Source organism: Tupaia chinensis, unplaced genomic scaffold (assembly GCF_000334495.1).
Source record: "Tupaia chinensis unplaced genomic scaffold, TupChi_1.0 Scaffold144276_1, whole genome shotgun sequence".
NCBI classification, from domain to species: Eukaryota; Metazoa; Chordata; class Mammalia; order Scandentia; family Tupaiidae; genus Tupaia; species Tupaia belangeri.
Window position 1 is genome coordinate 5,765,184 of NW_006204133.1, and position 10,845 is coordinate 5,776,028.

Genomic DNA, 10,845 nt, shown 5'->3' on the forward strand with positions numbered 1-10,845 from the left:
CTGTGACCTTAGTTGGAAACAGGGTCATTGCAGATGTGTAACAAACTTCAAAATGTCCATGGAAAAATAGAATTGAGGTGTTTTTTTGTTTGTTTTAGTTTGGTGCAAAACATTCTGACCCCCGCCACCATAATTTCTTCATAATACACATTTTCCAGAATTTGTTGATGACCCCTTGTATACTTAAGATCAGACTGGATTAGGGTGAGCCCCTAAACGGATATGACTGGGGTCCTTATAAAGTAGGGAAACTTGGGTACCCACACACACAAGAATGTCATGCAGAGACTGGAGGTGTGTTCTCTCTCACAGGTTGAGGAACCACCAGAAATGAACAGACTTAGCACAACTCCTCCCTAGTATTTTCAGAGGGACACCTGACACACTTTCATCTTGAAGTCCTGGCCTCCAGGACTCTGAGTCCCTTAATTTCTAATATTTTTTAAAATAAATATTTTTTAAAAAGAATTGTTTTATTTAATTTTACTTATTCATGCATTTATTTTTTTTTATTTTTTTTTTGAGAGATTTTCACTGTAGGGTGCGTGCGCTCGCCAGACAGACAGAGAGAGACATAGAGACAGAAAGCGAGAAATCACCCCCCAGGGGGGATGGTCACGCCGCAATCCCTTCTCCTCCATTCTCCTCTCGGGATCTTGGGCACGCACGCATACGCGCCCGGCGTGAGTTTTAAGCCACCGGGTCCGGGACACGAACCGCGGTCGACTACATGGGAATCCAGCGACATAGCCATTACTCTAACTGCTGGTTCCCATGCATTTATTTTTCATTTGACCAGAGAGAGACAGGGAAAGTGAGAAAGCAAGCCACCAGGTCCAGGACTTGAACTGTGGTTGGCCATGTTGGAGTGTCCAGCGCCTTAACCACCACACCACCTGCTGGTCCCTAATTTCCCATATACTGAGCCGCCTGATTTGTGGTGCTTTGCTACAGCAGCCCATTTGGGTTGACTTCCTGGGAAAGCAAATATTTTTCTAGACAGAAGACCTTTCAAATGCTGCAAGGAAGCCCCACTGAGTAACTTGGGACTTGCTACTTAACCTCTCTAAACCCCAATTTCCTTCTCTGTATGAAAGAGAAAAAATAGATCCTACTTCATAGGGTAAATGGGAGGACACATGTGAGGTTAACATCAAGCCAACTACCTCAGGCCCCGCACGTTGGCAGTTCTGGTAGTGGTGGGGGTGACACGATTCTCAGTTCATATGTGTTAGGGGACTTGGTCGGTGGTCAGGGCTGCTGGAACACAGGCAAGAAGGTAGGTGTCTGGATGTAGTGTCCAGAAAAGTAAGTGAAGCCAGATGACAGGACTGAGGAGGAGGCCAACCAAACACAGGTCCTGGCCTGCTCCAGTTTGATCTGTCTCCTCTACGTTCTCACCTGCCTTCACCTCTCTTCCTCTCCCTCCTCCTGGAGCTGTGCTGAAGAGGAAAGAGATTGTGTCGTGTATGTATTGATAGTTCATCAACTAAATGGGCCACCAAGCCACTCAGTTGGTGGGACTTGGCTTGTGGCAGTATTTGTGGAACAAGCAAATACACAAATGGATGCAGTAAGGAGCAAATGGACAGTTATTTTAGCAGCTGCCCGGAGGGAGGACGCATCGACCATGCACATATAAGTGCTCCTGCCACTGTGTCACGGCCACTCCCTGCTTTGATGAGGCCCCATCCTGCAGGGCTGCACTATTTGGTTTTATCGCTGATCACGAATAAGTGGCCAGTCCATTTCCATGCACAGAAAACCTGCTTCCTGTTCTGATTTGTCCAGTTTCTGCCCCCCAGGATGGAGCCCAAGAGAGGAAGGCTGAGGTAGTCCAGGTTGAGCTGGAAGCCTGAGTACCAGTGTGGGTGGGGTGAGAGCAGGCCGTTTGCCACAGTCGGAGCACGGTCGGAGTGTGTGTGCATTCTGACTGTTGAGTCCGGCCAGCAGTGCTGAGTGAGATGAATGGAAGACATCATAAAAGGGGCTGGCATGTGGCACAGTGGTTAAGGCATTAGGCTCTCACAAGGCTCCCAGTGGTTCAAGTCCCAGACCTGGCGACTTGTTTAGTTGCTTTCCCTCTCTCTCTGTCTTCCTCTGGTCAAACTAAAAAATAATAATTAATTAATTAAATATTTTTTAAAAAGAGTCCTTCGCTAACAAAGTAGATAATCATCTGTTGCTGGAAGGCTAAAGACTTTGAGGAAGGCTGGAAGGATGTGTCTTGCATGATTTTCATAATCAGACCCCCCAGAATTCCCCAGCGGCTGCCTGGAAGCAGCAAGCCAGAGGAAGCACAGTCCTGGAAGCAGCACTTGGGCCCACAGGCAAGCATGGCTGGGAGCTAGTGCTTCTGTTTCCAAGTGAGTCCTAGCTCTGCAATTGTAATTTTTTCAGCAATCGTTCCACCCAGAGCCAGGAAGGAGTGGATAATGGGAGTTCACAGGCACTGAGAACTGGAGGAGGACTCCTCTTCCCTCGTGAGAAAGGATCTCTCACACTTGGAACATTGGGCACGTAGGTCATAAAACTGAAGGGCAGGAGTTAACTCTGCTCTCAGATAGCATTGACCGTGCGAACCTAGTGCAGAATTAGTGCCGAATGCTTTCTGTTTAGACTTCAAAGAGGCTCAAGGACGGGGCAGCTGGGCCCTGGCAGCTTCTCCTTTGATAATGGGACCCCTGGCCAGAGTGCACCAAGGGCAAGCCAACAACCTGTGTGCAGTGGGAAGGGGAAACATCACTGATAAAATGCCTTCCAGAGGCAGAGAGTGAGTGCAAATAAGAAAGATCGATACCTAGGTTCCATCTGATAGGGGATCAAAGCAGACAGGTGGCTTGCACATAGCAAATATAAGGAATCAATGCATCGCAGCAATGTTATTGCAGAAATGTAAATATAAAATTTTATCATAGCCCAAGGTACCCATAAAGCTAACACATAAGAACGTGAACACCCAGCTTACGCAGACTCTAAGTGAGTTTGATCTTTCTGGACAACACTGTGACAATGTGTGTAATAAACATTACAGATTTGTTTTAGGACCTATAATCCAATATTTTACTTTGGGCATTACATGACATAAAAATTATTTATTTACTATTGTAAAAGATAGAGGTCATTCTAGATGCTCAAGAATGTGGAATTGGTAATATAAGTCATGGTACCTTAACCTAAAAGTGTGCAGACCTACACTATTCTTTAATAGACAAGGGCACACCCGGAAGTTGAATCTATGATGGTGAAGTGTTTTCATCTTACCTACCCTTGATTGGAAAGTGTATCTCAGAGCCCTGCCCTGAAAGATTCCAACTCCTCCCTACTGCAAGAAGCATGATTTTCCCTCTCGTGAGTCCTTAAACACAGAGCAACTAAGAAATACGGATTATCAAGAAGAGCTTATTTTCCTACTTAAATATCAGCTCATCTTCTCAGCTATTATGTATTGCCACCCCTAGGGTATGACAGGATCTGGAAAGAAATACACCTACAAATAGCTAGAGAAGTAGTTAATGCCACTGATTATTTTCAATGTAATAACAGTGTTTTCTGGGACTGCCAAGTTTCACAGATCTGATTCACAGATGAATACCCATAGACAAATTCAGATGTAGTGTATATTTTTCAAGGTAGAGGTTAAACACTGTTTTTAATGGGCATGCAGATGGTATGGTGGTTAAGGCACTGGATCCCACCTGGTCAATTCTGTAGTTTGAGTCCCAGATCCAGCAGCTTGAAAATCATACCAGGTACATGAGTGTGCATGCCAAAATCTTGAGAGGAGAATGGATGAGAAGGGATTGTGGTGTGGCCATCTCTCCTGAGGTGTGATTTCTCACTTTCCCCATCTGTCTCTTGCTTGTGAGTGTATGCACTGTAGCAGAAAATCTTTCTAAAAAATAGTATGCACTCTATATAATTGTCCGTGGTTTCTAGTTTACATGTAATTATTGGGTGTGCTTGTGGGGAACAATAAGGTTTTTCAAAGCATGGAGTTAGTGTGCAATAGTGAGATCCAGGGTACAGACACAGCCATCCTATTTCACATTGAACATTACACTGTATTGTACACATTAATTAATTAATTAATTATTAATTAATTAATAGTCCTACTGCTTTGCACTCCATATAATCGTCCGCGGTAGACTCTCACATGACTGGCCATGCGGTAGGTCTGTTTACATCAGCATCAACACAAACCGGTGAGTAGCATGGTGTTCTATGACATCAGGACGGCAATGACATCACTAGCCTGCAGGAATTGGTCTGTTCCATTCTAATCGTGTGGGCCGCCAGCATTATAGGGTGAAAATTGTAGTTTCGAAATTCTTCTAGGGGGAGATAGAGCAAAAACCCCACAAAAAGAATGTGTTGATGAAGTAAATTTGAGAATGCTTCAGATTCCTGTTTGGAAAACTTACCATACTGAATATTTCAAAAATGACTGTGATAAGGCAGCATGTCATTCCCCAAACTTGTTTGATCGTTGATCCCTATTTCCACAAATATCCATTTTAATATCCCATTGGGATAGTTTTGGGGAACACAATACTTGTCATTTCCTCCTAGCTACTGAAATTAAATGAATATCCTGATTTTTAAAAAAAGAGAATGAAATATCAAGTGAGAAAGGTAGAACGAAATTATATTGACATACATGACAACCATATGTAGAAGTGTTTACTGGTTGAACAATATCTGGACCAATGTAAGCAGCTTAGCATTTGCTATTCTTTTATAAAGAAAACTTGATTTTGCTTAAAACAAAAACAGCCAGTTCAAAGAAGAGAAGGGCGAGGCAGGGAGGGCTTCCGGGCAGGCAGGCAGTCAGTAAGGGAAGCTGGCTGACTGATTCAGGGGCAGGGCCTGGCTACACAAAAGCTCTGGGCTCTGAGTGTAGACAGGCTGGATTCAACTAGGGAACTGCTTCAACCAAGGAAGTTGTTTTACCTGTAGAGTCCAACTCCTGAGAATATTTACTCCCTGCAACCTGGTGCCCGTGGCGAGCTTTAAAGTTAGAGGTGAACAGTCTATGTCCCTGGACGTGCCCCGCCCACAGTCGCCCCTGACACTTCTCTGTGGAAGCACCGTAGGAAGCTCTGGAAGGGCTGCCTGGGTTTTATGATCTCGGTGAGCTGTGTTTTTCCCAGAGAATTCAACTCTTGCCGGTGCTGGCATTCTTGTGGTAGACTGGCTTGTCACACCTTGGGGATGATGTCAGAGGGTCTGTGAAACAAAGCTGCCAGGCTTTCAAAGGCAAAAAGGGACCTGCCGTGAGCTACCCCGTAAGACAATTCAGCAGAAGGCTTTTGCCACTCACGTAAGTGTGAACACTTCGAGCAAAAGCCACCTGTGGGTCCTCCAAATAGACCAGACCTCAGTGTGAGGACAAGGACTGCTGAAACCCAGCTAGGTTAGATCATGACAGGAGGGAAGGGGACAGGCTCAGAACGCCATCGTCTCTCTAAGGGACTGTGTTAGCCAAGGCTGTCACTCCTTAAGTGAGTCTTAGGTGATCTCTCCCTGCTTATCTGTGAGTTTATCTAATTGTAGATTATATTATTTGCAGATATATATGAAGAGTCTTCAACAAGTTCATAGAAAATGCATCTTGTGCGTGGATTTAAACATTTTTTTGCACCAAACTTGTACTTTCATTTCATTTTCTTTGAGCTCTTTGAAATCTCCATATATCCGTATAAGAAACTCCCATCTACATACGCACTTACATGTGCATACACATACACTCACACACATATACACAGACATACCTATGTCCTGAAACGGCCAAATTATCTACACTAGCCCACATCTTCTTATTGGGGTAAAATTCGCATAACATACGATTAACCTTTTTTTTCTTTAACACACCCATATGTGCAAGAGATGGAGAGAGAAGCCACCTCAACAGGGCGTCCTATCCCTGCCATTTCTGTTTCCCAGTCCCTCAGCTCCTCAGGACCCTGAGCAGCTCTCCGCACACTGGCGTTTTCAGGCCAATGCAGGGATACGAACCCACAGGCAGCCACATGGCCAACTCATCTTTTTTTTTTTTTTTTTTTTAGAGAGATTTTTGCTATTGGGCGCGTGCGCTCACTGGAGAGACAGAGAGACAGAAAGAGAATTCATCCCCCAGAGGTGATAGCCACACTGCAATCTGTTCTCCATTCTCCTTTTGGGATTTTAGGTGCACACACACACGTGCCTGGTGTGTGTGCTACTGGGTCCGGGACTTGAACCATGGTCGACTACGTAGGAGTCGAGTGACGTAACCATTACGCTCTCTGTTGGTCCCCCAACTGACCATTAAGGTACACAATGCAGTAGCATTTAGTAAGCTCACAGTGTTGTGTGACTGCCCGTCTAGCTGGTTTCAAAAATTTTTCACCACTCTTTAAAAACATCCTGTAACCATGCAGTAACCCTCCTCGCCTTCTCCCACTGCCCGGTAAGTTCTAATTTGCTTTTTGTCTCTCTAGATTTGCCTGTTTTTATTTATTTATTTATTTATTTATTTATTTATTTATTTGAAGATTTTTGTATTTACGTCCATTAAGAATATCAGTTGTTGTTTTTTAAAAAAAATTTTGCTATAGGGTGCATGCACTTGCCAGAGAGGCAGAAAGCGAGAAATCATCCCCCCAGGGGAATAGCCATGCCACAGTCCCTTTTCCCCCGTTCTCCTCTTGGGATCTTGGCCATGCATGTACACACACCTGGTGTGAGTTTCAAGCCACCAGGTCCAGAACTCACCACGGTTGGCCATGTGGGAGTCCAGCAGCAGGGACATTACACTATCTGCTAGTCCCAAGAGTATTAGTCTTGAGTTTTCTTTTGGTATCAGTGACTTTGACATCAGGGTAATACCGCGTAGAATGTGTTAAAAACTATTTCCTCTTCTTCTGTTTGTTTGGAAGAGTTTGTGTTGGATAGGAATTAGTTCTTTTTTCTTTCTAAATTAAAAAATATTTTTTCAAAATTTTGCCAGAGGTTTTTACAAGCAAAATGAGAAATAGCGATTGGCTGTTTTAAAAAATAATAATAATAATGATTGGGGAAAACATAGAAAAGATATTGAATGTTGAAGCGGGGAGATTAATGTCTTTGTACTGACTGACTTGCATGGCATTCCCTTTTGAAAAAGCAATGTAATACACTATAAAGTTATATGTAATCCAATGTAATATAAAGAAGATTATGATGATAATAAACAATAAAAAAAAAATTTGCCAGAAGGCACATGCACTCATAAGACAGAAACAGAGAGAGAAAGAGAGAGAGAGGCCATTTTAGACCTTCCAGCCATCTCAGAGTTCCAACAGATGCTACATGAAAGAGAACTGCTCCGTTGACCCACACAACTGTGAGAAATAATAAAGTGTCCACTTTGGAACCACTCAGCTGTGCACTGTTTTGTTACACAGCAGTAGATGACTGTAAGTCAAGTCCTTCTCTTCCCAGCAACTCCAGTTCCCCTGAGTCAGGAGGAGGAGATGGCTTCAAGTACTCCACCTGACTCCTTCACGTGTGTTCGGGCCAATCGAGTATCTCTGAATACAAGAAATGCCTTTGGATTGGTCATGAGATTAGTTGTGTCTGAAAACTGCAAAGTCTTTAGAGTTGGGCAGTTTGGGGTTCAAAACCCATTGCTTCTGCTTCATGGTTGGTTGTATGACTTTCACAATTAATCTACCTGCGTCCTAGTGCGTTTGATACTAAGTATGGGAAGAACACTTACTCAGGGGGGTTCCCATGAGATTTAATGAAATAATACAGCCAATGGTGCCAGGCACAGGTGGCCCTCCAAGAACATTAAATGTGGTTACTGTTATTGCCGCTCCTTCTCTGCTTCCGTCTTCTACCTCATCTACCACATAAAAGGAGCTTTGGAAAAGGTAAAAATGTGTTAAGTCTTCAAACTATTTATCTTATATGATTAGTCCTAAAACTGGAAAATTGAAGAAGAGACAAAATAAAAGTTAGGATTCTAGCTATTGGGGCTGGCAGGTGGCATGGTGGCTAAGGGCTCTGGACTCCCACATGGCCGACCTTGGTGTGGGTCCCGGGCCTGGCAGCTTGCTTTCTCTCTCTCTCTTTTTGTCCCTCTCTGGTCAAATTAAAATAAATAAGTAAATAAATTAAATAATTTTTTAAAAAGTTAGGATTCTAGTTTTTATCTTGAAAGTGATCAAGTTGCTATTTTCATGATTGTATTAAAGAAAAGCAAAGAAAAAAGTATGTAAACTATGACATGGAGGATTACATTATATGTCTTTGTGCCCTCACCACACCTACCTATGCTCACCCCTTATGTATGTACACATACGTGCATGTGTGTATTTTGCCTGTCTGTACATACATCAAATGTGTACTACATATGCACATACATAGATGTCCACAGGCAGTAGTGATGCGCACCTGTAGTGTAGGTGTGTGTGTGTATACTTACATATTTGCTACCCTGGGCCCACGGTGTGGGGAAGTTACAGAATCCAGGCAGCGAGACGACTCAGTCCTGCCCTGTGTCTGCCATGAACTAAGGACACAGCCGTCACAGCAGATGTCTTTGGATGCCAGCATGGCTCACAGCATTCTGCCCTTTTCCGTGCACGAAGCCCTCCCATCCTCCATCCCACATGCAGTCAAATTTATGTTACATGGTCCCTCCTCTGCCCTTCAGCAACAGTTAATTCAACTAACTGTTCCAAACTAGACCCACCGTGCTTTCTTCCTCTGAAAACTTGGACTACAGAGACTAATGAGAGCCAGTCATTTTCCCTGTAAGACTGGACTTGGGATGTGGACACGGGTGCTCTCCCAGCAGCAGAGAACCAGAGCTGAAAACGCCAAGCAGACACCAAGAAATGTTAGGTGAAAGATGCAAAGAGAGGACATTCCCTGAGTGCTCCATGGCTTTCTATAGCCTTATTTTCAGCCCAGCTCACTTTCTCCATGGATTCCATGCAACACCCCTGACTTCACACAATAAACTCCATTTCTTTGTCGGTTTGTTTGAAAGCACAGATCACTTGCTGCTCCTCACCAAATATTCCTAACGACGCCACCTTGGACTCTTACCCTCATTGTATTTCCCTCTCCAAATCAAGGGAATTTGGCCAGGTGTCTCTCCAGCTCTAATTCATACTCATATTCATTGCCACCTTCCTGGATGGAGCCCGCCTCCCAAACAAAGCTATGGTTTTCCCCACCCTTGGCACAGAGAGGGAAAGACTACTGCAGTCTTTCACTGTGTAAGTCAGCTGTCCAGGGCTCATCACAGAGACAGAATCTCACTTTCCCCAGGGCATTCCAGCTAGAGAGAGTTCATCTATGTATATCAGATAAAGATTACGCTCGCCATGAGAGAAAAATCTTGGTGGGAAAGAATCTTGGAGAACAGAATCTGGATAGAATTTTTTTTTTTTTTGAGAAGTTTTCGCTATAGGGTGCATATGCTCATCAGACACAGAGAGAGAGAGAGACAGACAGACAGAAAGCAAGAAATCACCCTCCGGGGGGGATGGCCGCATCGCAATCCCTTCTCCTCCATTCTCCTCTCAGGACCTTGGGCACGCACGCACACACGCCCGCATCAGTTTTAAGCCACCAGGTCCAGGACGCGAAGCGCGGTCGACTATGTGGGAGTCCAGCAACATAGCCATTATACTAACTGCTGGTCCCCCAGTATGGAATATTTTTTCAGAAGAGAATTTGGGGCATAATTCCATAAATACAGAAATATTCTGGATTGTATTGCCTTTCTAAACTTTTAGTCAATTACATATTACATATTCAATTATGGTTTTTTAAATATTACTAAGTTGGGTTTTGTGATTCCTAAACCTTGCATTTCTAGATTGAACGTTTTTCAAGAGTAAAGGCCAAAATGTATACATCCTGGGACTAGCAGGCGGTGTGGGGGTCGGGGCACTGGACTCCCACAGGGCTGGTTGTGGCTCCAGTCCTAGACCTGGCAGCTTGCTCTCTCTCTCTCTCTCTCTCGTTCTCTGTCTCTCTGGTGAGTGCATGTGCCCTATAGAAAATTTAAATAAATACATACATACATTTTAATTTAAAAAATATGTATGTCCTGTTATAAATCTGCTCTATGCCCAATCTCATTTTTAGTATGTGGGAATTACTCAAACTGAATAGTCAGTTCGTGTTCACCACCTGAATAAGTCATTGCTTGAAGTTGCTCTTACTGACATGAACACGATTGTTTTTATAAGCTTCTTTCTTTCTTTCTTCTTCCTTTCTTTATTTCTTCCTCTCTTTCTTTCTTCCTCTTTCTTTCTTCTTTCTTTCTTTCTTTCTTCTCTTCTTTCTCTTTCTTTCATTCTCTTTCTTTCATTTTCTTTCTTTCTTTCTTTCTTTCTTTCTTTCTTTCTTTCTTTCTTTCTTTCTCTTTCTCTTTCTTCTTTTTCTTCCATTAGTGAGAAAGACAAGGGAGAGAGAGAGCTGGTACTCCTACAGGGTCCTGACACTGTGACCCACACCCGCCTTCAACCAGTCCTGGGTCATGAGCACACATTGCCTGGCATACTCAGGGAGGTCTCTGGGCTTTGACCAAGAACTTTCAGTGTTGGTCAGCTCACAGAACACTGCACTTCACTGCTGAACTTCACGGCTGAACCACCAGCGTTTTCCCCACCACTGAGATTTTTAAGAGGGATGGAGAGTTGATTGAGTAGTTGATGGGATTAAATAAATGAGTCATGCCAAAAAAATTCCTTGTACTTTCCTGGAATATCATCCACTTGCTCCATCCTTGTGCACCTGAAGCTCAGTTCTCCAAGAGCAGGGAACAAGGGAATAGGAATGAGTTGTTCTTCCATTCCT